The sequence below is a fragment of the Notamacropus eugenii genome, chromosome 1 (genome assembly GCF_028372415.1).
Source record: "Notamacropus eugenii isolate mMacEug1 chromosome 1, mMacEug1.pri_v2, whole genome shotgun sequence".
Lineage (NCBI taxonomy): Eukaryota > Metazoa > Chordata > Mammalia > Diprotodontia > Macropodidae > Notamacropus > Notamacropus eugenii.
In genome coordinates this window covers 288277790-288304184 of record NC_092872.1, presented here as the reverse complement: position 1 = coordinate 288304184, position 26395 = coordinate 288277790, and the positions used below count along the sequence as shown (strand labels likewise).

Genomic DNA, 26395 nt, shown 5'->3' with positions numbered 1-26395 from the left:
TGATTAAGCATGAGTCATTCTCCATTTTTTTCCATAGGATTCATATAATCATTTTTGTGCACCACAGAGTGACTAGTTTGCTTCTTGTAAACTGGGAAAATTTTGGCCCCTTTTCTTTCCTTAAGTGCTCCTCAGTCTTGTTATGTGCCATTCTATTTACTGAAATTATACAAGCCCCAAGTGGGCAGAACCACCACCATTGTGGTCAGTTTCAGCACTGCATGATTTAATTTGGCCTTCTAGTCCCCATACATCCAAAATGTTATCTTCATAGTATGGAATGATCTAGGAAAAGCATAGAAGACGTGCAGTCAATATGATGAACGCTGGAGAAGGTTAGGTCCCTGGTATTAGTCTTCAAATTTCTGTTAGTGAATGTTCTCAGATCTGCTATTCTGACATCCTGTTCTACCACCCTGAACTGTTGGCATAACTTCTGACAGCATTGCCTGGCTCTGTACTCTGTGTTGTCAAAAAAGCAGAGTATTCAGAGTGCCAAGAAAATGGGAATATTTTCCTAAAAGATGTTATTGAAAAGTTGTTTCTTGATGTCATCATTGGGATTGTGATTAGCAGATATTCAACAGAGCAGTGATACAATTTGAAGTCTTGCAACCTCTCATAAATAGGAGAATGACCTGATATCTATAGCTCCAAATGCATGATGCACAAATCCTCAATGAGGAGGGGGATTTTTTTCTGGAGTACTGACAACTTTAGCTGGTCTTTCAGTTGCCCTATGTATATATCACAGGAGAATACAGAACCAGACCATGACCTATTACTTCAGAAATCTGTTGCAAAATGGATAGCTGAAGAAGTCATCTGGCTAAATAAACAGGGCCCTTGGTCCTCTCCTTACGGAGAAAGATTTTTATCTGAAACAGTTAATGGCAGGATGTTAACCTAAGCAAGTCCTTATTCCTGTTGTATGCCCTGAAGAGCTCCTCAATACTTAGTATGTTGCATCTGGACTGGTTTGATTATGCATAAACCTTTCATCTAAACAATATGGCTTATACAAGAGAAGAGGATATCATCACTAAATTTTTTGACTTTAACGAACCCACTTGGAAGCACTGGAGAGAATTTCTTGTTAAATATTCAGTTGACTGCTGAATTTGCCTGGGATTGGCTGCATGTGCACTCCTGAACCTCAAGATTTCTTACTGTTAATTCCATGTTTCTCTCTGTTCTGAAGGTTTTCTTTTTGGAGGATTTGATCAAGGACTGAAATGAAAATGATTCCTTACATAACTTGGAACCATTTTTGAAAAGTATTGATGCAGGGATTTTATGGACATTTTTTGGCTTACTATTCCTAAGTTTATTTGCAACTGTTTATTTTATTGGGTCCTGTACTTTAACCCAATTATCAGCATTGATCTTGTGGTCAATTAAATATATTCATTAAAAACCCAAATGTAAGAGTGATGCTGACCCAGCTCAGATAAGCAAGACTCTAGCAGCTCTGATGAGAAATTTAAAGAGTGGTGAAGGTTGTTGGAGGAGTGCTGGAGCAAATGGGATGGGGAGTAGATGGGACTGGTTCTACTTTTCTATAATTATAAAAAGTACAGTTTTTGTTAAAAGGTACACAAAGATTTTCTTGACATGGGGAACAGGTCCCATTATTCCTAAACTAAGATTGATTTATTCAGATTGTACAATAGTGATACTTGTCAGTTACTACAACTATCTCACAAAGATGATGATGACAGTGAAGGACTCTTAGATCTCCTCTGAGGAGACAGGACATACGTTAAAGTATCATGGTATTAGGTTTTGTGTGTTTCCTTCTCAACAGGTCTTCTGTGGCCTAGTTTGATAGAGCCGGTAAGTGACAGAAAATCGCATTTGAAGCTCTGATAGTGGGAAAATGAAATTCTGCTAGGCAGAACCTTGCCTTCCAAATGTTATCTATAAGTGAACTTTTTAGAAAAATGTGACTTTGTGGTCAATAATAACATGGACAAACAACTGCAGACCAGAAGTGCATATGACAAGAAAAACACCACCACACTTAGGTTCAGGACATTTTGTTTTTGTGTCTTGTTGTGACTTGTTGGGAAATATCATAGTGAACACTCTGTTGACACTATTCCCTTCTAGCCACTTTTAGACTTATTTTTAGGGTGACTAGATAGTACAGTCCCCTCCTGGATCACTGTCTTGTCATGGTGAAGGGGCTTGGGTAGCTCAATAAAACTCTGAATTATTCCATGTACATGGATTGTAGTGGAAATTTCTGATAAAAGATGATCCCCTGGAGACAGAAAGGGCAATCCACTCCAGTATCTGCCAAGAAAACCTAAATAATAAAAGAGATCAAAAGACAATCCCCTTGGGCTGAAAGGGGTCCAACACACTACTGGGAACAACTACAAGTGCTCAAGAAAGAATGAAATGCCTGTGTCAAAGCCAAAAGGAAGCTCAGCTGAGGATGAGTCTGGTGGCAAAAGGAAAGTTCAATGCTATAAAATCATTATTGCATAGGGACCTGTATGAACCCAGAAGAGCTGGATGTAGCAGAAAATGGAAATAGATTAAACATCATCATCTTGTTAGTTTAAATGGATGGGAATAAGTGAATTTGATCCAGGTGATCATTACATCTACTACTGTGAACAAAAATCTCTTAGAAGAAATAGAGTAGCCCCATAGTTAATGAAAGGGTGAGATAAATAGCATTTGAGAATAATCTAAAAAAGGATAAACAGAGAACAATCTCTGTTTTAATCTAAAGCAAGCCATTCAACATAACAACAGTGCAATTCTGGGCTCCAACCACCGATGCCAGAGGCCAAAGTTACTCAGTTCCATGAATACCTGCAACATCTTCTGGGAAAGTCAGCTATATACATATACACATAAACACACACACAGACACACATATTATGTGTATATATATATATATATATATATATACATATGTCACATTCATCATAAGAGATTAGAATACAAATGTAGGAAATTAGAAGAAGCCATTAGACCACAGAGGTATGAGCTAAATAGCATTCCTTATGAATAAGGAATGGAAGTGATGAATTGATTTAAGGAATTAGATCTGGTGTGTAGAGTGCCTGAAGAACATGAACAAAGATTCACAATACTGTGGAGGAGGCAGCAATAAAAAAAAAAAATCCCAAAGAAAATGAAGAACAAGAAAGCAAAAGGGTATCTGATGAGGCTTTACACATAGTTGTGGGAAAAAAAGGAAAGGGGGAAGAAAAAGATATACCCAACTCAGTGCAGATATAGAGAATAGCAAGGAAAGACAAAAAGATTTTCTTAAGGGAGCAATGCAAAGAAAGTGAAGAAAACAAAAGAGTGGAAAAAACGAGATTATTACAAGAAAATTAATTGTCAAGGTAATGTTTCATGTAAAAATTGGCATTATAAAAGACAAAAAATCATAAGGACTTAACAGAATTAGAAGGGATTAAGTAGAATTTGCAGTAAAAAAAAAAAAAAAGTTCTATACAAGAAGGATCTCATCGTCACCAATTAGCATTATGGGGTATTTACTGATCTAGAACCAGATATCCTGGAGAATGAGGGCATTATGAAGCATTTCTAACAGTAAGGCTAGTGGAAGTGATGGAATTCTAGTTGAACAATGTAAAATCCAAAAGGCTGATGCTATTAACCTGCTGCACTCACTATGCCACCAAATTTTGGAAAACTCAACAGTACCCACTATATTGAAAGAGATCAGTTTATGTCCCAATCCTAAAGAAGGTCAATACCAAGGAATATTCAAATTACTGAGCAATTGGGCACATTTTACGTGCCTGAAAGGTTATGCTTGAGATTTTGCAAGTGAGCCTTCAGCAATATGTGAAGAAGGAATTATCAGAGGAGCAGGTAGATTATCAAAGAGGCAGAGGAACTAGAGACCAAATTGTCACCATTTACTGGATTGTGGAGACAGCAAGGAAGTTCCCCCCAAATCATCTGTTTCTGCTTGATTGACTATTACCAAAGCCTTTGACTGTATGGATCAAAACAAAATATGACAAGCCCTCAAAGAGATAGGAGTACCAAATCACCTTATTTGTTTCCAGAGGAACCTGTATGTGGGCCAAGAGATTTAGAACCAATTATGGAATGACTTAATGGTTTAAGAATTGAAGGATGTGTGTTGTCACATTATTTATTTAATTTATATGCAGGATACATCATGTGAAATTTCAGACTGGATGAACCAAAAGCTGAAAACAAACAAATAAATAAACGAATGAATGAATGAATGAATAAATAATGATAATGATAATAATAAAATATTTCCAGGAGAAATATCAAGAATCTCAGACAGACAGATGATACCCCTCTGATGGCATAAATTGAAGAATTAAGAAACCTCTCGTTGAGGGTGAAAGAGGAGAGTATAAAAGCTTCCTGGGGGCTTAATATAAAACAAAACAAAACTAGGATCTTGGCATCTGGTACCATCATTTCCTGGCAAATGGAAGCAGTTTCAGATTTTATATTTTATATTCTTGGGCTCAGAGATCACTTAAGAGAGTGATTGCAGCCATGAAATTAAAAGATGCTTGCTTCTCAGAAGGAAAACTATGGCAAATCTGGACAGCAGACTGAAAAGCAGAGACATATTGCCCAAAAAATGTTCATATAGTAAAAGCAATTTTTTTGGTTGTTTTTCCAGTATGGATCTTGAGAGTTGGACTATAAGAAAACTGAGTGCTGCAGAATCAATTTTGAACTGTATGGCTGGAGAAGACTTTTGAGAGTCCCTTGGAATGCAAGGATATCAACTCAGTCAATGATCAAAGAAATTAATTGAGACTATTTGCTGGAAAGTCAAATACTGAAACTGAAGCTTAAATATTTCACCATATAATGAGAAGAAAGGATTCACTGGAAAAGACCCTGATGCTGGGAAAGAATGAAGACAAAAAGTGAAGGAAGGGGGTGGCAGAGGATGAGATGGATAGATAGGGTCATGGAAGCAATGAACGTAAGTTTTGACAGACTTAATAATGGAGAATAGAAGGGTCTGGCATAATATGATTCATGGAGTCACGAAGAGTCCAACATGACTGTATGACTGAACAAAATCAAGGTGGTACAGTAGATAGAGTGCTGAGTCTGAAATCAGGAAGGCATATCTTCTTGAGTTCAAATCTGGCTTCAAACATTTACTAACTAAGTGATTCTTGGCAAGTCACTTAACTACATCTGCCTCAGTTCCTCATCTATAAAAATGAACTGGGAAAGAAAATGGTGGACTATTCCAGTATCTTTACCAAGAAAATCCCAAATGGGGTCATAAAGAGACAGACACAGCTCAACAATAATAAGAAGGCACTTTTTAATCAATATTTTTGTGTCTTTTTATTTGAAATAAGATATTGAAGAACTTTCAACAATTCATGAAGAATAATTTTAGCCATTCTGTCCTATCTCAGAGACCATTTTTTTAAAAAAAGAATTGCTTCTGTGACAAATTTACAGATTTTACTTTTAAGAAACATTTGATATTTGACCACACACTGTATCTTTGTCTTTGTGGTGTGATATATCTGTTCCAAGAGTTATGATTTGCAAATGTAGAATGATCTGAAATATGACTTTTGTGTATGAAAATAACTGGTGTGAAATATGCTATGTAAGAAGAGGCCATAAAGAATTGGATGATTTCTAGCCAAAGGGGCTATGGTGGGTTCATGAACCATTCTTTGGTCCTTTGTATCTTGTTTTAGAAGAGAAGATTTCATATGTGCTTCTGCAGATTTCAAAAATTTATCTTAAACAAAAACAAAGTGTTTTTCTAAGAAAAAAAAAAAGAAACTTCTACGACCACCTCCTGTGTACTACTATTGCCAACGCTGTAAATGGGGCTAGGCAAAGATGCTAACACCCCTGACAATCAAAATTGTCACGGTTCCTCCCTTCTCTCTCATTCCAAGACTGTGGTAAGAGCTGTGCTATTTGGGCAGAGCCCACATAGGTGGAGGTTGCTGAGTTTTGAGTAAATAGGTATAGATGTGCTTTGGATATACCTTGCCAAGGAAATCTGGAGATGGAAATGGCATCTGTAAGAAGTATGTTCTATGTATGCATGTATGCACATTCATGGGTGCATGTAGCATATGTGTGTGTGCATGTGTGTGTTACAGAGAGTTGATGGAGCTCAGCTCAACCCAACCATCACTTCTTACTCATCTTCCAAGTGTGAGCCAGACTCTGTGCTAGGTACTAGATATGCCAATGCCACCAATAAAACAGACTCTATCCTCAGGGGTTATTAGGAGAATTTTCATCCTATCAAGAGTCCATTGTTGGGATAGCAAAGCACTCCCTAGATGAATGCTGAAAGCATCACATCCTTGATTCACGGTATTTGAGAGATCCCCCAAACAAAAGACAAAAAATAGGAAAAACAAAAAGAAGGCAGTTCCAGGTTTGGGGTACATCTCAGAAAGGCTTATTTGTGGTGTAAGGTCTGCATGCATGGTCACATCCTGGATTTTCTTTCCCTGATCATGTGTCTGCCTGTCTTTGATAAAGCTGTTCCCTGGTGAAAGATCAGTGTCCCTTGACCATCATGGCCTCCCACCATGAGCCAGTCCTTTCATTCCCCTGGCTCCTGTACTCACCTCTTCTCTCAGAAACTTTACTTTCCCCTACTTTTCCCCATGTTCCAACCTTCTTACAGAGTAATAGCCCCATGGAGAGTAAAGTCAGGGTCCATTCTGAGTATTCTGCATTTCTCTGTTAAGCTGTAGATTTGATCCTGACCTTGGTGTTTTGGGCAGTCATGCCTCAGGTGGCCAGGATTCTTATTCACCATCCTAGCCACTGGCAGCCATGGTTAAAGGGGTCAGAGGCCTGGCCACAGGCACAAAATTAAAAGCTATGTGAATGTAACTGAAATAAGAAAATATTTATTAAAGCTTTTTTAAGAATTATCTTTTCTGCTTGCAAATGGCACACAGCAGGCATATGTCAACTGGGCCTGCCCCAGGCCCAAGGAATGTCATGAAAAGAAAGAGTTTTAATTCAATGGGAGCCTGGGGGACAGCTTTATGCTGGCTCTCCTCTTTAACCATATGCTGTTTTCTGTGTCTGGGTTAAGTGGTTTATCCTAAATCAGAATGCAGAACTGGGGCCAGAATACAAATCTCCCTGCAGAACTTGTGGATCTTCCTCACAGTTCTGCTTCTGATAGTTGCTGAATGATTAGGAGTAAGCCACCATCTGCCTGACTGCATTTCAGACCTCTGTCCTTATTGGACCACAGCCAAAGCAGTGTCTGAGATAATTCCAGCAACCACTGTTGGTTATCTGCATCCAGGGCTGTGTATGGATGGGCCTCTTTAGTTACTTGAGATGCCCCAGGGCGACAGTGCAGGTTATCAAAAAGAAGAATGGACTCTGGGAGTCAGGAGGCCTTGGATTTTAGCTCCAAGTTTGCCACTTAGAAAATGTCTCAGTGGACAAAAAGCTTGACTTCTCTGATCTTGGCTTCCTCCTCTGTACAAAAAATGAGATGTGTGGTGATGATGATGGTGATGATGATGATGATAATAATCTAGGTCTCTCTTAGTGTGGAAAGTAGTTATTAGCCATCTGGAGGTGCCGGTGTGTCTCAGATCATCCCAGGATTCGAAATCCTAAAGACAATCAAGCATAGAGGGAAACCACAGGTTTGTTGAGACATCAAAGGAACTGTTGAGCTAAGGCTGGCCCCTCCAGTGACGGCCAAGGTGGTCATCACCCACCCGACGACCCTCCCTCATGGGATCAGGGTTACCACATCAATCAGAGAAGACAGCTCCTGACAAGGCCGAAGGCAGCAAGCCCAACACTCAAGGACCACGGCCCAGGGAAATGGGCAAGGGCCCTGAGCAGACCCACCCAACTAGGGGAAACAGGCCAGACAACATCAATCACAACATCTGGAAGAGGCAAGCGAAGACAGAAGGCCAGAAATAAGCCCAGAGACACCATGGCCAGCTGAACATAACACTCACTCGGGAATCCAAGGGGGGGCACCTGCCTGGAGAAAAGACCAGCCAGAGGGAAAATACTGAGAAATGAGTCAGGGACAACAGTGGTCTCCGGGGGCCTCCGACAGCCCATGGTATTTCCTCCTGGCTCCATTTCCCCATTGCCAACATTGACTAGAGCTCTGCTCCTCAGCGATATAAGGACACTCTCAAGGTCTCGCTAAAGGACTTTGGATTTGACTATGCAACATGGGAGACACTGACATAGGACCACTCAACCTGGCGTTCCCACATCAGAAAAGGTGCTGTGTTCTTTGAGCAGAGCAAATTGAGACAGCACAAAGTAAATGCAGGATGCACAAATTTGGGATATCCACCCCAAATATTCACACGAACTATCTGTGCCCAACCTGTGGTAGAGCATTCTGAGCTCATATTGGTCTGATCAGCCACAGTTGGACACACTGAAATTTCACTTTATCATGATGATGTCATTTTGATCATCTTTGAAGATGAAGGACAACAACTAACCAATCAGTCATCCACTTGTTTTGTCCTGTGTGCATAGTCTGTCTTTGGAGTATCTGTTAGTTGCATGAATAAAATTTATGTAATCATTGCAGGGTGTTTTACACACAGGGATGCTAGTAGACCTCACCTTCCACTGGACTCTAAAGTCATTCCTTAAACCAATAGGGACCTTTTGAAAGCACTTTTGGTGATCAGACACCTTCCTGCTCCAGGGTTGTTGAACAAAGCTCTCAGTGGGGTGGCATCTTTCCAGGAATCAGGACTGATTTTTAAATTCAGTGCCTGGGAGATAGAGTCTTTCAAGAGAAACATCTCTGGGCTGCACTTTATGAACCGGAGTCTACCACTTCCATCTAATCCACACACAATGACTAAAGGAGGACCTTTTCTTCTTTCCACTTTTCTTTTTTTTCATGTTTATTTATTTATTTTTAGTTTTCAACATTCATTTCCACAAAATTTTCAGTTTCACATTTTCTCTCTATCTCTCCCCTCCCCAACCCCATAACACTTTGCATTCTGATTTCCCCTTCCATCAATATGTCTTCCGTTCTATCACACCCCTTCTTTCCCTTATCCCCAAATTCTCTCTTTTCTTATAGAGCAAGAGAGATTTCTGTACCCCATCACCTGTATTTTTTATTTCCCAGTTGTATGCAAAAACAATTCTCAATATTCGTTTCTAATACTTTGAATTCCAACTTCTCTCCCTTCCTTCCTTCCCACCTATTCTCAATGAGAAGGCAAGCAATTCAATATAGGCAATATATGTGTAGTTTTTCAAAAGTCTTCCATAAAAGTCATGTTGTGTAAGACTAACTATATTTCCCTCCATTCTATCCTGCCCCCCATTTACTCTATCCTCTCTTTTGTCCTTGTCCCTCCCCAAAAGTGTTTACTTCTAATTACTCCTTTCTCCCATTTGCCCTCTGTTCTATCATCCCCTCACCCCACTTGTCCCCTTCTCCTCTACTTTCCTGTAGTATAAGAGATTTTCATACCAAATTGAGTGAGCATGTTATTCCCTCCTTAAGCCAAATGTGAAGAAAGTAAGTTTCACTTTTTCCCTCTCACCTCCTCCTTTTCCTTTTTCTCCTCCATTGAAAAAGCTTTTTCTTGCCTGTTTTATGAATGATTATTTGCCCCATTCCATTTCTCCCAATCTCCTCTCAGTATATTCCTCTCACCCCTTAATTTTATTGTTTTTAGCTATCATCCCTTCTTATTCAACTCACCCTGTGCTTTCTCTGTGTGTGTGTGTGTGTGTGTATGTGTATAATCCCTCCAACTACCTAAATACTGAAAAAGTCTCAAGAGTTTCAAATATTATCTTTCCATGTAGGAATGTAAACAGTTCAATTTTAGAAAGTCCTTTATGGTTTCTCTTTCCTGTTTGCCTTTGCATGCTTCTTTTGATTCATATGTTTGAAAGTCAAATTTTCTGATCAGTTCTGGTCTTTTCATCTGGGTAGGTGATTCTTGGTTTTAATCCCAGTTCCTTTGACTTCTGAAATATCATATTCCAAGCCCTTTGATCCCTTAATGGAGAAGCTGCCAGATACTCTGTTATCCTGATTGTATTTGCACATTAGTTGAATTGTTTCTTACAATATTTTCTCCCTGATCTGGGAACTCTGGAATCTGGCTACAATATTCCTAGGAGTTTTTCTTTTTAGATGTCTTTCAGGAGGTAATCAGTGAATTCTTTCAATATTTTGCCCTCTGGTTCTAGAATGTCAGGTCATTTTTCCTTGATAATTTTTTGAAGGATGATGTCTATGCTCTTTTTTTGATCATGGCTTTCAGGTATTCCCATAATTTTTAAATTTTCTCTTCTGGATCTATTTTCCAGGTCATTTGTTTTTCCACTGAGATATTTCACATTGCCTTCCATTGTTTCATCCTTTTAGGGTTTTTTTTTGGTAATTTCTTGGTTTCTCATAGCATCATTGACTTCCATCTGCTCCATTCTAACTTTTAAAGAAGCATTTTCTTCAGTGAGTATTTGAACCTCCTTTTCCATTTGGCTAATTCTACTTTTTAAAGCATTTTTCTCCTCACTGGCTTTTTGGACTTCTTTTGCCAATTGAGTTAGCTCATTTTTAAAAGTGTTATTTTCTTCAACATTTTTTTTGGGTGGGGTCTCCTTTACCAAGCTGTTGACTTGCTTTTCATGATTTTCTTGCGTCACTCTAATTTCTCTTCACACTTTTTCATCCACCTCTTTTATTCCATTTTTAAAATCCTTTTTGAGTTCTTCCATAGCCTGAGAACAAAGCATATTTATTTTGGAGGCCTCTGATGGTAAGCCTTGTTCTTTTTCATTCAAAAGGATGGTAGAAAATATCTGTTCACTAAGGAAATAACCTTCTATAGTCTTATTTTTTTTTCCCTTTCTTGGGCATTTTCCCAGCCAGTCATTTGACTTTTGAGGCCTTTGTCAAGAGGAGAGTATAGTCTGGGGATGTGTAAGTTCTTAGTTCCTCCAAATTGGCTCAATCAAGAGAGGGGAGTTTGCTCCTCTCCTGGCCTACACTCTTATCTGGGAGCTACCAAAGCTTTTCCGCCTAGCGTCTGCTGGTAGGATTCCCTTTTCAGAGCCTCTACTAACTCCACCACACCAACCAGCACTCTTGTCCACCCCCAGACCACCACTCAGGACTGAAATCTGGATCAGCAGCTCAATTCCCCCAGGGGCTTTAGATGGAGGGCTCCAGAAATGGACACTGCTTCTGCTGCTGCCGCCACCACCCCCTGGGGCTGGGAATAGGGGAGGACTGTGCTCCCTTCTCATCCAGGAGAAAAAGTTTTTTAACTGGACTTTGAAGTATCTTTGATATATGTGGGTAGAGGGCTCTGAGGACCTCCACTGCTGCTGAGGATTCTGCCTCAGAGGCTTGTTAAGATCCTGTCCCTGTTGTGCTGCGCAACCAAGGCTGGGCTGGGTTCCAGGGGCTGCACTCCATTCTGCACTTTGTATTCTGTGTGATAGACCTTTCCTGTAGGCCTTCCAGGCTACCTTGAGCTGGAAATCTCTTTCACTCTGTCATTTTGTGGCTTCTGATATTCTAGAATTTGTTTAGAGTCATTTTTTACAGGTATTTTATGTGCTGTGTGGGAAGAGTTAGAGTATGTGCATCTTTCTACTCTGCCATTTTGGCTCCACCCCTTTCTTTCCCCTTTTCTATGAAATGGGTAGAGAGTGGGTAGAGAAAACCATTGCTGAAAGTTAACCTTCATATATGTCCACCTCATATAGATGTTAAAGGATTTATTTTCAAGATATTTAAAAGAGACAAAATCATTAAATGATTGTGAGAGGGGGGTTGAGAAGACATTCATAACTTTTTAGACTGAGTTTATAATCTCTTGTATAGACAATTTGTGAGAATGTTCCAATTAAACTTATCTGAAGAAAAATAAAGTGTCTACTGTGAATGAAGATGATATTTATACTAATATACTAATAATTGCCAGTTGATTGTTGAATGAATGAATGAATGAAAAAGAACATTCACAAAGGAGTATTCTGCATCATAGATGAGCATGTTGGGTGATGAGGTATGGTGGATAGAGCAATGGACTTAGAGTCAAGTCCCCTGACACTTATTAGCTGCGTGACCATGGACATACCCTTTCCTTTCTCTTATCCTGAGCCTTTTCATCCATAAAATGGGCATAATAATGTCAACATTTTCTCCATAGTAGGGTGATTGTGAGGCTCATCTGTGACAAACTATGTAAAGTGAAGTGTATCACCAAATATTAAGTCTTTTATAGGAATGGACACTCATAAAAGTTAGAGAGGGTTTTCTTTTTCTTTACAACTCTGGTGCTCAGTGATTAATGGAGCACATGGGCATCAATAAAGACATGATAGGAGAGATATGATATGACAAAGCAGCAAAGTGCTCTAGGATTCTACTAATCTGTATGTGGGGCTTGGTAGGAAAAGAAGCAAGGGATCTAAAGACTGACTTTAAGGAAGCTTGAGACCCCTTAACTAGTCCTGGAAAACAGAGCATAATGTTCCTAGGTCAGGAGGCCTGCATCCCAGGCAGACCCAGAGGCCCTTGGAACACATAATTAGGCCTAGGACAGGCTCCCAGTGATATCTGGGCTGCCCACGATACAGGAACTAAGGGTGAGTCAGTATGTGCCCTCAGACAAATCCAGGATAGACATGGAGTGTCTGAGAAAGGAGACATCCTGAGAACTGCCAGGAAAGGAATGGTCAGCAAGCTACAGGGAACAGGCATCATTTGAGGGTAGCAAGTAGAGTAAGTGATGTCAATTGGTGTTGCAGAGACAGATTTTCCAGTATCACCCAAGTGAGGAATTTACACCAGGCAGAACCAGAGATAGAGAAAGTGGACCAAGGTCAAGAGTGAGAATTTTCAGGCCTATGGTACAATGAGCAGCATGAGGGGGTCAGGGAGGCAAATGCCAGATGAGTGAGTAGCCTTGAAGACCAATAAGAAGGGTCTTGGAATTCCAATCAAGAAAAGTAAACCTAACCTCAGATGCCTGGGTTACAAAGACAAGGTTTTTTTAGTTCCATGTCCAGGAATTTCATAGTAAAAGAGACATTGACCACTTGAGTCAGAGGACTGAAGTATGGGAGAAAAAAAATCCCATGGTCTTGATTTGAGTCCCTCTATTTGTATGTGTGTATTTTAGAAAACTGAAAGAAAGTTGAGCCACTAACAACCCTAGATAAGAAATCTACCAATTACAAAACTAAAATGGACCTAACCTTAGGAATGAGGTGAAACAGAAGTAACCATAAGACAAGGGGCTTAAATTAAATTAAATTTAAAGAAAGAAATGAAGCAAACAAAGAAGAAAGAAAGCAAAGAAAGCAAAAAGAAAGAAAGGTCTCCTTTAATTTAAGTCTCCTTTCATATATATATATATATATATATATATATATATATATATACATATCTTTAAATTGGCATGCCATTCAATTGGGCATCTCTTAACCCTACCATGACGTATCTTCTTGCGTGATTTCTGCCCAATGTCCATTGGTAATTCTCTGAACTCTCAAAACCCCAACATGTTGGAGGTTGAAATTCTTATATCTCTTGACATATTATTGGGGAAGTCTGTAGGAAGTACCCATTCTGATGAGATCTTGTATCCATGTAAATATAATATCCCTCTCAAAAAAAGAGCATATGGCATTTTATTATAACACAGATTTTGTTTTTAATAGCGAAGGCATGTGTCCAAGTCAGGGGAGGGTTTCTGGGTCCTTCTGTAGGCCAATATGAAAGTGGGAAGGACTTTATTATTTCCAAAGTATTTGATTTTACTGTTGTTCAGGGTCAGAGTGAATGAGGGCTAGAAGAAGTAAAGATAAAGGCCTAGGGATGCTTGGGGAAGCAGAGAAGAGAATCACATGGGATCCTGTGACCCCAGCTATGCTCAGTGTTATGGACGACTGCTCAGGTCCCATTAAACACAGCCTTCTTGAGCTAACTGCCTAGTTTGAAATATATAGGGCAAGTGAACAATAAAAGAGAAAGATCCTACTTGGTCCATCCAAGGTCTGAGCAAAATTGAATATACAAACCCTAAATGACCTCTTTGTATTCTGTAAAGATACTCATCTGCTTATTTGCCCATGAAAGGAATTTCTTCTTGCAGTTTATATCAATAGATCAAGTCTGGGGAGACAGGGGAAATTATTTTCACATTTCATTCACATAACAAATGAGATCCGTAGATGAGGAGCATGTTCCCTGGAGGCACAATGTTTTGCATAGCAAACAGTAATACATTTGGCTTGTAAGCATTTGTCAAAAGCTGTTGGAACATCTCACTGTTAAAAGCATAAGTAGTCATCTTCAGCTTGGGTGTATAACTTGATACAGCACCTGCCTGTCCCTGTCATTCCCAATTTATCAGCTCAGTGTCTTCCCTCCTTCCCTAGGAGTCTCAACCCTCACTCAGATGCTCCAGGGTGGTGTGGGGATAGCCCTAGATTCCTGAGCTCTCTGATGATAGGGAACAAGCTCTCTGACTCATTATTCAAATATGAAAAGACACGAGGTACCAAATCTGGTAGCAGTTTTTCTTCAAGTACAAGTTTAGATTACTGTGCCCAGGGAGGTTTAGCAACTAAGGATTTGATCCCCTCACCTCCACCATATGGGTCAAAATGGCCATGGCAACCCATAGATAGAATGGACAGAAACACAGAATAATGCTCACACCTCTGTGATCCCCTTCCAGTGCTACATTGTTGGTGACGTGGGCATGGAATAGTGGTCACAGAATACTGGTGGTCATATAATTACTTATACTGGCTAAAAACATTAATTTTTGGAAATATTACTATTTGCTTTGTATCCAAAATACAGCTAAGAGGAGCCAAACAAAATCATTGTCACTGGACATAATAGATGAAAACAAACACCATAATGCACACATGGTAATTAGCAAGGAAAGAAGATCATTAATTCTTCCTAGAGAAACAAAGGGGTTAATAAAGTTGTTTGCATCATTTCCCCAAAGGTAAAAGGACAATGCATCTCTGAGTCATTTGTTTGTTTCTCTTTGTAAACCTGAAAAGGAGCTTAAATAAGCAGACCACACACACAAAGCAAGATAGCTTACGTTTCAAGAGTTCTTGATAAAAGAACTAATCAGTGTAGGGTCAAGGTCATATTCCTGTGGTGCTCCACTAGTGATTTTCCCCTCCAAGTTGAAGTCAAGTGATTAATCGCTGGTTAGTTATTGTGCTTCATTCTCGAACAGAATCAAAATGCCATCACTATATTGGAATCAAGGTCTAGTGTGTATGACTATGCTGGATCAGACCAACATGAGCTCAGGAGGCTCTACCACAGTATGGACACGAATAGTCCACATTAACATTTGGATTGAAGATGTCTAAATTTGCACATCTCACATTTTTCAAGTGATGAATAACAACTCTTTGGACCCAGCTATTCAACTAATGCGTAATTTCTGAAGGGAGGATGATCACTAACAAATGTCTCCCTATCTTGTCCTCAAAAGATACAGAAGAGTATATGTTCAATTATTTACTAAAGGTATATCTACATCATTACACTGCTTTAACAGTCTGGTAAATTGGTCACAATAGAAAATGAGGTTTATTTTGTCAGTATCTGCTCTTGATAATGACATGCTCACTACTTATGAACATAGCTTTTTGCTAGAGTCAAATGAGCTATCCTTTTAATATTTTATCATATTTTCCCAGAATCAAACTCTGGCCTAGACTTTCCAGAATCCATTATCTTCACTTAATATGGTCTGTATTTACCCATCTTTCATCATGCGGTGTCTCTTCCATCCAATCCCCATATCTTTCATAGATCACTGATCATACCTTAGCAATCATGCCTATTCAGGTCTCAAAGATTGTGTCTGTTTGGGGCAGGTCACTTGTAATTGCTCACTAACTACCACTCACTTCTTCACAGGGGAAATAGCCAGACATTGATGGGGACAAATGTTGCCTCCTTTGGGCAAAATCAAATTTAAAAACACAGAAGAGTACATTTGGTCAGTTGGAACAATGTTTTCTGTGCTGCTCCTCATCTTGAAGTAAATTATGAAAAAGATCCTGTTAATCAGAGTGAAGAAAACAGTGGAGTCTGAGTAAGCTCACATCACAACACACTTCCAGTGCCACCTGACATTTCTTTCAGAATGAGGAACAGTCTGGGTGTACCTGGATGGGCAGCTGAGAAGCCTAACTGGTCTCCTAGAGTGGATTTTTATGTGACAGGAGGAAGTGGGAAATCTCCCCTTCTGCCTTTTTTCAAAAATTCTGCCAATGTCCTAGCAAGAGCCCCCATCTATGTGCTTCCTCTTTGACCACCAAGGGCCTCACTTTGTCAAATCATCACCAGTGCTCCATCACAGACTTGTGCCTTTTTTATTTCTTGTTTCTTTTTGAAGAAAGGAAAAAAATAGGAACAAGAGGCACACATTTTGCCTGGCTAGTTCCCCAAACAATGTTGACTGGGGAATATGTGTGACCAACCACAAAGTACACATGCACACACACACACGCACACACACATACATGCACACAGTCTTTAACTAATACTGCTTCTGGTATTAAAGCTCTATGTTTAGTTTAAGGGATAAAGATTGGGGCAAGCAGAGAGAGGGAGAAAATCTCTTGGCTCATAGGCACTGACAGTTTGGACCACTCTATGTGTCTCTGGGAAGGGAATGACCTCAGCTCTCCTGGGACCTCAGATCAATTTAGACTCTCAGAACTTTGTTACTATTAAGGTTTTTTGAATTGATTATGGAATCCCACTGGTACAGAGCCCTCCTGATGGGAAACTCTCTCCCCAGTAAAAGTTGACCACTCCTTTGATAGTCTTAGAGGGCTTCCTACTGAGGTCAAGTAACTTGCCTAGAGACACGGAACCAGTATGTCAGAGGTAGGACTAGAACCCAGAGCTCTTTGACTCTGAGGTGAACCTTCTATGCTCTGGGGCAAACTTTGACATACTAGCATCTCTAAGCTTAGTATTACTAGCTAGGAACTTCAAGTTACAGCAACGCAGCATGCCCAAATTTTCCATGTGTCCATGTGCAGATATGTTTGATGGTCAGAGATTGGCACGTACTTTTGGTGCCCATGGCTCTAATAGCACTGTCCTTTCTCCTGTCAGAGTTTCAATCCATTGAGCCAAATATTGCAATATAGTAGTAGAAACAATAGCAGTCCAAAGAAAATAGGAGGATCTCAGTGAGTGGCAATGATGTTCATATTCAGTGCTACAGTCATGGATGGATAGATGGATGGATGATGACAAAAACACTCATTGAACACTATTTACTAAACTTAGCAGGTACAAATGGGGAAAAAAGTCCCTGACCTCAAGGTGTTCTGAGTTTGGTGTTTAGGTCTGGGAACTGGGACATAAAATGGACCACATTATGCCCAAGTCACCAGATCCCGTCACCAATCATAACCCAAAGAACTTGCTAGTAAGAATTTGCTAATAGGACCAGAAGTTGAGTGAGTCTGAATCATTGGGGACCCCAAGAATTGATGTGGATGCTATAGCCACTGTAATGAGTCAAAAGTCTTGCCAAATGAGGAGTCAAAATGTTTCACACATTTGAAACAGGGTTAGAATGAATCAGGACAAAGAAAAGTAGACTGTCTGTTGTCGCTTATATGTTTATGGTCATTTGGACCACTTAGTTTAAGTGACTTCATATTAGAGTTCTATCATTTAGAACCACAACATCAGAAAATAGATATTTACAAAAGCACAAGAATTACATCCTCATCCTCCATGAAAGTGGGAAGCACATTTGCTGAGCCCAGCTATTGGTACATCTCATAGGATATCAATGCTGAAATTTGACTAAATGATGCCAGCTCAATTATCTTCTAGACCAAGGTAGCTTGTGGAACTACCACATATGCCTTGGAGACAACTGCTTAGGGGAAGATTTGCAATCAGTGTTTTACTCTACATAACAGTCAGCCAACTAAACAGAACCATGGTCAAGATGAGGTGTATTATAGTATGACACAGGCCAGACTACTAGCCTACTTTTAAGAGCATCTTCAAGGATTATCTTGATTGTTACAGAGTTTATTATCATAAAAATGTATACATATATGGGAAGTAAGTGTTTGGAATGGGACTTTTGTACTTTTGTTTGCTTTTGGGGATTAATAGAAGGGCTTCCATTGTACCAACCTGCTCTGTATCTCCACAGGGGTTACTTCTCAGGATAATGGATCTAGGCTGGAAATATTGCTAATTCCAAGGTTCTTAGGTTCAAATTAGGGCCTGAGAGGAGATGGTGATTTAGGTCATGGTGGTGGTGGTTAGACTTGCATGGCACATAATGCCTTCTTCCTAGCTTCCTGCCTTGTGATCCTCTCATATCCCCTGGCTTGGTATAATCAATGTTTTCTATCTAATTGAGTATTTGTTTTTGTTGGTGGTAGAATTGGATATTGAGAGTTTGGGCTGATTTCCTGTCATGAAAGTCCAGGATAACAGTAAAGGTCATCATAACCTGCTAAAGCTGGAAACACAAGGCTACTGAGCCAGTGTGAAGTTGTGTGCTTTGGTGTGTGTGTGTGTGTGTGTGTGTGTGTGTGTGTGTGTGTGTGTGTGTGTGTGTGTGTGTGTGTGTATGTGTGCTTAGTTGTAGGGGGGAGTATACTATCTTTAGCTCTCTTGCCCATTCTCATTGTAACTGAAGTCACTTTTGCCCTTTATGGAATTAGTTCCATCTTCTCTTCTGGCTGGACCAGTTTTAATGACATGTGACAGATCCGTTCCTTGGTTGGAGGTTCTCTGAATTGGGCAATTAATCAGAAAGCAGTGGTATAGCCATCTCTCCAGTGATGTCCCCCTTACATTTTCAGTCACAATGACTAAGACATTCATGTTTGGCCTACTTCAGGCCTGTTCTGAGATTATTTTTGTTGTCCTTAGAGTAGTCCTTTTGGATTGAAATGACTGCATCCCAGAGGTAAGGCACGGCTTAACAGTGAGAGATAAAAGATATCTTGGAAGGACAGGGGATTTGGCAGCAGCTTATCCTTTGGAATTCATAGACTTTTTGATTGGCAAAGCAGAGTCTGTCCAGTGACCTCTAGAGAGTGCAGGCCTGGAAGCAGAGCAGCTACAGAAAGTCCACAGCAGCTGCCACAGTTTTAAGAGTCTGGAAGTTCAGACAATTTCTGTTCTGTAAACAAGTTAACTTTGTTCCATGCTAATAACCAGAAGTATCCAGCTCGAGCTTCCAGCTTCATCACTTCTACTTGAACACTGCCATCATTTGGGAGAGCAATGTCCTGGTTTTCTGACATCAAACAATCATATTAGATTTTTTTCCTTTTCAAAAGGAAAAACATAATAATACTTAGATCTTACAGCATGCTTTTCATCTTCAAAGCATTTTCATGCACAGAGCTATAAAAATGAATTCCAGTTTCTAAGAGTCATACTATAAAGATGCATGAGAATCATTGAAAATGCTGAAGTAAAATTAAAATATAGAACTAGGCAATGCATTATTTTATGCCCAGAAACTCTTAGTTACAGTCTGGGGAGTGAGCACACAGTGACAATCTCATACTTAAAGCCTGTATTTTACCACAATTGTCAGCTCTGCGTTCTCTATTAAATGAAGTTCCCCAGCCCCAGAATGAATTAACTGATTATATCCTTATAGTTTAGTATTAGGGAAGAAAGAAATGGAGCACAAGAGACTGTTGTCATGATTCATTAGGTAGCTTTTTCTCTAACTCTTTTTATTTCTTCATGGCCCCCACTTTTCCAACCCCCCACCTGTGTGATTTGTCTTCAAGCCTAGAAGCTCTTGGGATAATGGCTGTTGGGTGTCCCTTCCCTTCCATTTCCATAATTACTGTATCATCACACGTCAGTCTGGTTTACTACAGAACTGAATTCTAAGTAATCCCCATCCCCTTTTTTTGATCCCAGGGACTCAGAAGCTCTTAACTTTACAAAGGATAATGAATTTTTCCCTGGCCACCTTCTTATCCCATGCAATAAAACCTTTGTCATTTTGGATAAATGATAATTTAGTTTGCTTTCCCTTACACTCTAAGATTACTTTTGATCTACTTTTTGTGTATCATGTTTGTACCCATGTATGTATATGTCTTCCCCATTAAAATATAGACTTATTGAGGACAGGCACTAATTTTGACCAATTCCCCTACTTTTTTTGTATCCTCAGCAATTAGCAGAGTTCCTGGCACATAATACTCATTTTAAATGTGCTGATTGTTTGATTGATTTTGGTACTTGCAGTGCTGAAAAGCTTCTTTGTAAGACAGCTGATTCCATTGTTGGACAGCTCTAGGGGTCAGATATTGCAGAGGCAAAGTGGGCAATACTGGCTCCTGAGGCCATGTGCTGCAAGGATGTAGGGGTGGGTGGTAGTAGCCTCAGGTACAATTGGGGGATGTTGAATAAAAATAAGCAGGTAGTTGAAAAATAAGGAAAGGATAGAAGAAAATTTTGCAAAACCATTCATATATGTTTCATCTATTGTGTAAGAGTTAAAATCATAGTGATTACATTATTTTCTAAAAACAAAGAAACAGAAGTGAAGTTATAACTGATCAGTGGTCAAGCCTGCCAATAGTTCATAACAAGTAAGCATCGACAGGCAAAAGTGTCACACATTGTTGGGAAGTCCAGCATGCATCTGCAGGAATATGTGTGTGTAGTGTACAGTGTGTGTAATAACTTGTCTATGATACTTATGATCATATATTTCAATTCAAGAAAACTCCACAAATTGTAATACATTATTTAAGATGTGTCAATGAAAGTATTTTACATATATTATATACATATAATATATGTCTATATATATGTTTATATATAGTGACAGAGGGAAATTATACAAATTGTTAAAATCTGTCAAAGGGGTAAAGAAAGTAGATTTTTTGGGGGGTGTACTGAGTATTTTTTTAAGGGGCCAGTAGGCCAAATAAGTTTGGGAACCTCTGGGTTAGAGTTAAGACTTTTTGTAATGTAGCAAAATCTGTTTCCATAATGTCCCTATCCTGTTTCTTCTTTAAGGAACAAATATAATGAGTCTACTTAATTTTCTATACAAAAAACCCTTCAGATATTTAAAGGCAGCTCTTTTGTCTCCCTTTAAGTTCTTCTTTCCATACTAAGTTTCTTTACTAAATATTCTCTATGCTATGGCTTACAGAATATGGTTTACAGAATATGGTTTACAGAATATGGTTTACACTTGAGTTTGACAACCTCTCGATCATATAGGGCTCAGGATGAGATGCAATCTTAATTCCTGTGAGTTGGGGACTTTGCTCTTTGATGCCATTTATTCATATGTAATTGGGATTTTTAATAATTGCACCCCAATTGATATTGAGCATATGACCCTGAGAGTCCCAAGTAATTTTTCACATGTCCAGCTCACAATTCAGGTCTTTCTCACTCTGTAACTGTCCAAATCATTGGTAGCACCTAAATATAATGAGTTAGAAATAGTTTTGCCAAGTGTAATTTGATCTAGCCCTACAATCTAATATGTCAAAATAATATTGAATCATGAATCTTGATTAGGGTTCTTTGTTTGCTTGTTTGTTTTTATTCCACAAGATAACAATGGGGATTTAGGTCAGTGATCCCTGAAATCTTTAAATCTCCCATCTAGAAAATTTCCCTGCTGTATCCCAAAATCACAGAATTTGAGAGTTAGAATGGAAGTCATCAGGCCTATGGGCCAATCGCCTCAATAGTATGTCTAGCAATTGACCATCCAGCCTCTGTTTGAAAAGCTCTGAAGGGATCTCTCCTTGGAACTCTCACCAACTCTTGATCAACTCTTCATGACCCCATATGGGGTTTTCTTGGCAAAATCCCCTGGAATACTTAACCATTTTCTTCTGCAGTTCATTTTATAGATGAGAAACTGAGGCAAACAGGGTGAAGTGACTTGCCTAGAATCATGCAATTAGTAACTGTCTGAGGTCAGATTCGAACACCTGAAGATGAGTCTTTCTGACTGCAGGATAGAATTCAATTTACTATGCCACATTTGAACACAAATATCACACACCCATGTCCTGACAGTCTTTCTATTTTCCAGTTTTAATATATCTGGTTCTTTCAACCATTCCTCATCTGTCATGAATTCAAGTCCCTTCTCCATTTCAATACTGTCTAATTTGTCAATATCATTCTTAAACTTCCATGAAACCACTGCACTCAACACTGTTGAGGAGATCCGTAGAGGGCAGAATATAGTGGGATTCTCCCCTCCTAATGTAGCACAAGTTCCCATAAGCTTTGTTGGCTGTCACATCACATCTCTGAGTCTGCTGCCCACTAAATCCTCCAGGGTTTTTGTTTGTTTGTTATTTGGTTGGTTGGTTTTCTTTTGTTTTTGGAGGACCTGTTATCTGTCCTTGTTTTTCCCATCTTAAGGATCTGATTCTTTTAATACTCAGACTTGAGACTTTATATGTACCCACACTGAATTTCATATTATTAGATTCAGCCCAGTGCTCTAGTCTGTCCAGGTCCTTTTTGATCCTGACTGTGTTATCAGCTGTTTTTACTGTAATCTCAGTTTTGTGTCATGCACAAATTTGATGGACAAGCCACCTTAAACATTCATGTAACAAATGATAACATTAAACATCAAAGGGCCAAGTAGAGATCCCAAGTGTCTTCCAACGGGAATCTCTACCACTTGTATATTGAACCATTAACTGCAACTCTTTGAGCCTAGTCCTTCAACCAAAAGTGTAGAATTTATCTGATTGATTATATTATCAAAAATATCCATTTTCTTCACAAAATGTTTCCTAGAATCTTGGTAAACTACCCCCATAGTGTTCCTCTTATTTATATCAATCATGTCAAAAAAGAAAATGAGGTTAGTCTGGCATGATATGTTTTTGATAAAACCATGTAGGCACATGTAATAAAAGTTACAATTTTCATTTGAAGTCATTTGCTAACCATCACTTTAATTCTATAGATTTCCTGAGAATTAAATTCAAACTCAGGACAAACTTCTTCAGATACTTCTGAAAGGAGAACCTGACCAAATTTTGGAGGTGCCGAATCCAGTGGGAGACAGACTGTGGCAGATTTGGAAGGTTCTCAGGAAGGATCTGTTCAGCGGGGGTGAGCCCCCAGCACACAGCACAGCGAAGCAGAAGGGCCCCAGGAAATCTGAGAACAACAGGAAGAACCAGCTGAGCGGCACCCGAGGATGGGAAACCAGCCAAGCCAGTGAGAGCAGCTGAGCGCCAGATATCAGCTCAGCAGCTCCTGAGACTTTCAGCCCGAAGATTAAACATCGGTAAGTCACCTACTTGAACTTCTGGGAGCCAGGATGGTGGAGTGATCAGTAAATGCTCTCTCCTCCTCCCTTGATGACCTTGAAAGAACCATAAAATATTTCCCCAGAAAAATCCTGGATCAGTGGGAACAGCAGAGGAGGCAAATAGTCTCATAATACCTGAGGCTAGGGAAAATAGCTAAGGGGGATTCTTCCTACTGTGGTGGAGGCAAACTGGAAGGACGGAAGACCCAGGGTGCAGTAAACTCGCACTAGGACCCAGGCAAGCCTCAGCACCAGGAGAGGTGCCCCAGGAGGTGTGGGAATCTGCATTAACGTCTAGGCGTGCCTCAGCATTCCAGGGGAAAGGGGAAGACAATAGGGCAGCTGGGATCACCATCCTTTGAGCTTGCCTTTGCCTCAGTTCAGCTGAGGAGATCTCCCCTGACCAGACCACTCCTCCCCCACACTGAACAAGCTAACCCCAGGGCTGAAGGGGAAACAAAAAACAAAAATCTGCTCTTAGCTTTTTCACACATAAGCTAAATGCAAAGTTGAAAAACTGAAAGAATCAGAACTCACAACACACAATCAACGTCATGAATAAAAAAAAAAAGCAAAATAAGCATGAAAAAACACTAGAATCTTTATGTGGAGATAAGGACCAAAACACAAATACCAAAGAGGTCAGTGCTGAGACTGTACTTCCATATGAAACTTCAGAAGGGACTATGAACTGCTCATAAGCACAAACAGCTCTCCTGGAACAGCTGAAGAAGGAAATAGAAGAAAAACTGGCCAATGATTTTAAAATTATAAAAAAAAGAATTTACTGATGAGAATCATCATCTCTTTGAAAAGGAAAATTGAACAAATGGAAAAGGAAATACAAAAGTTAAGTGGAGAAAATAAATCCCTAAAAGGAACAGTTGGTCAAATGGAAAAGGAAACACAAAACCTAACTGGGAAAACTGGACAAATGGAAAAAGAAGTACAAAAATTAACTGGAGAAAATAACTCCTTAAAAGGAAAAATTGGACAGATGGAAAAGGAGATGCAAAAGTTAACTGAAGAAAACAATTTAAGAAGGATTAGAATTGGGCAAGTAAAAGCTAATGACTAAATGAGACAGCAAGAATTAGTCAAACAAAATCTAAAGAATGAAAAGATAGAAGAAAATGTAAAATATCTAATTGGAAAAACAACTGACCTGGAAAATAGATCCAGGAGAGAAAATCTAAGAATTATTGGCCTGCCAGAAAGCCATGATGGAAAAAAGAGTCTGGACAATATCTTCCAGGAAATCATCAAGGAAAACTGCCCAGAAGTGCTAGATTCAGAGGGAAAAATACTCATAGAAAGAATCTTCCATTCTCCTTCCGAAAGGGATCCCAAACTCAAAACCCCAAGAAATATTGCTGTCAAATTCCAGAACTATCAAGTGAAGGACAAAATACTACAGGCAGACAGAAAGAAGCAATTCAGATATCAAGGAGTTACAGTCAGGATCACACAGGACATTGGAGCTTCTACATTAAAAGACCAAAGGAATTGGAGTCCAATATTCCAAGGATCAACTACCCAGCAAAGTTCAGCATAATATTTCAGGCAAGGAGAAAGTCATTCTACGAAACAAGGAATTTCCAGAGCTTCCTGACCAAAACGCCAGAACTTAATAGACAATTTGATCTTCAAATGCAGGTCTCAAGAGAATCATAAAAAGGTAAACGGGGAAAAAAACAACTTGTTACTCAATTAGGGCAAACTGTTTACCTGCCTATAAAGGAAGATGATACCTGTTAATCTTGAGAATTGTGAATCTATTATGAAATATAAAAGGGATATACATAGAGGGAACGGGTATAAAGTAAATGATGTCATGTTAAAAATATGATTTAAGTATGAGAAGGAATTGTAACAGGAGGTGTGAAAAGGAAGAAGCAGAAAATGGTAAATTACATCACAGGAAGAAGTACAAAATTATACTAGAGGGAAAGAGGGGAGGGAGATGAGCATTGTTTGAGAGGTACTCTCATCTGATTTGTTTCAAGGAAGGAATGATAAATTTAAGTAGATAATCTTAACTAGCTGTATAGGCAGCAGGAGGAGAAGGGGGAAGAAAGGGGAGGGAAGCTAAAAGGGAGGGAAAAAGCAATAAGGACAAAGGGGAATAAATGGGAGGGGGGATAAAAGAAGGAAGGGAAATCCGCAGGAAGAGGTGGTGAAAAGTGAATACTATTGAGGATGGAAAGGGAGATGGGAGAGCTAAAAGCACAAATGGTGGGAAAGAGGATGGAGGGAAATACACAGATTGTAATCATAACTGTGAGGGTGAATGGAATGAACTCTCCCATAAAACGGAGATGGATAGCAGAATGATTTAAAAGCCATAATCCAACAATATGGTGTTTACAAGAAACACATTTGAAATGGAGGGATGCACACAGGATAAAGGTCAAAAGCTGGAGCAGAATATATTGTGCTTCACCTGATGTAAGAAAAGCAGGAGCAGCAATCTTCATCTCAGTCAAAGCAAAAGCAGAAATAGATCTAATCAAAAGAGATAAGGATGGAAACTATATCCTTCTAAAAGGCACCATAGACAATGAAGCAATATCATTACTAAACATGTATGCTCCAAGTGGTATAGCATCCAAATTCTTAGAGGAAAGGTTGGGGGGGGGGGCGTTGAAGGAAGGAATTGACAGCAAAACTATACAAGTGGGGGACCTCCCCCTCCCCCTCTCTGAACTCGATAAATCTAACCTCAAAATAAACAAGAAAGAGGTTAAGGAAGTAAATAAAACTCTGGATAAGGTAGATATGATAGATCTCTGGAGAAAATTGAATGGGAATAGAAGGGAATATACTTTTTTCTCACCTGTATATGGCACATTTACAAAAATTGACCATGTACTAGGACAGAAAAATCTCACAATCCAGTGGAGAAAGGCAGAGATAATCAATGCATCCTTCTCAGATCATAATGCAAAAAAAATTTATATGTAATAAGAGGCCATGTAAAGATAAATCAAAAATCAATT

At 39.3% G+C, this 26395-nt stretch overlaps 1 long non-coding RNA gene and 1 pseudogene across 4 annotated transcripts in view; both read left to right on the top strand.

Annotated features, from left to right (window-relative positions):
* The window catches only part of LOC140529322 (bifunctional apoptosis regulator-like), a 31214-nt pseudogene extending 17840 nt beyond the window's left edge, over window positions 1-13374 (top strand).
* LOC140517646 (uncharacterized) overlaps window positions 1-26395 on the top strand; it is a 150548-nt gene that overhangs the window by 92051 nt on the left and 32102 nt on the right. The gene's annotated exons all lie outside the window — the stretch shown is intronic.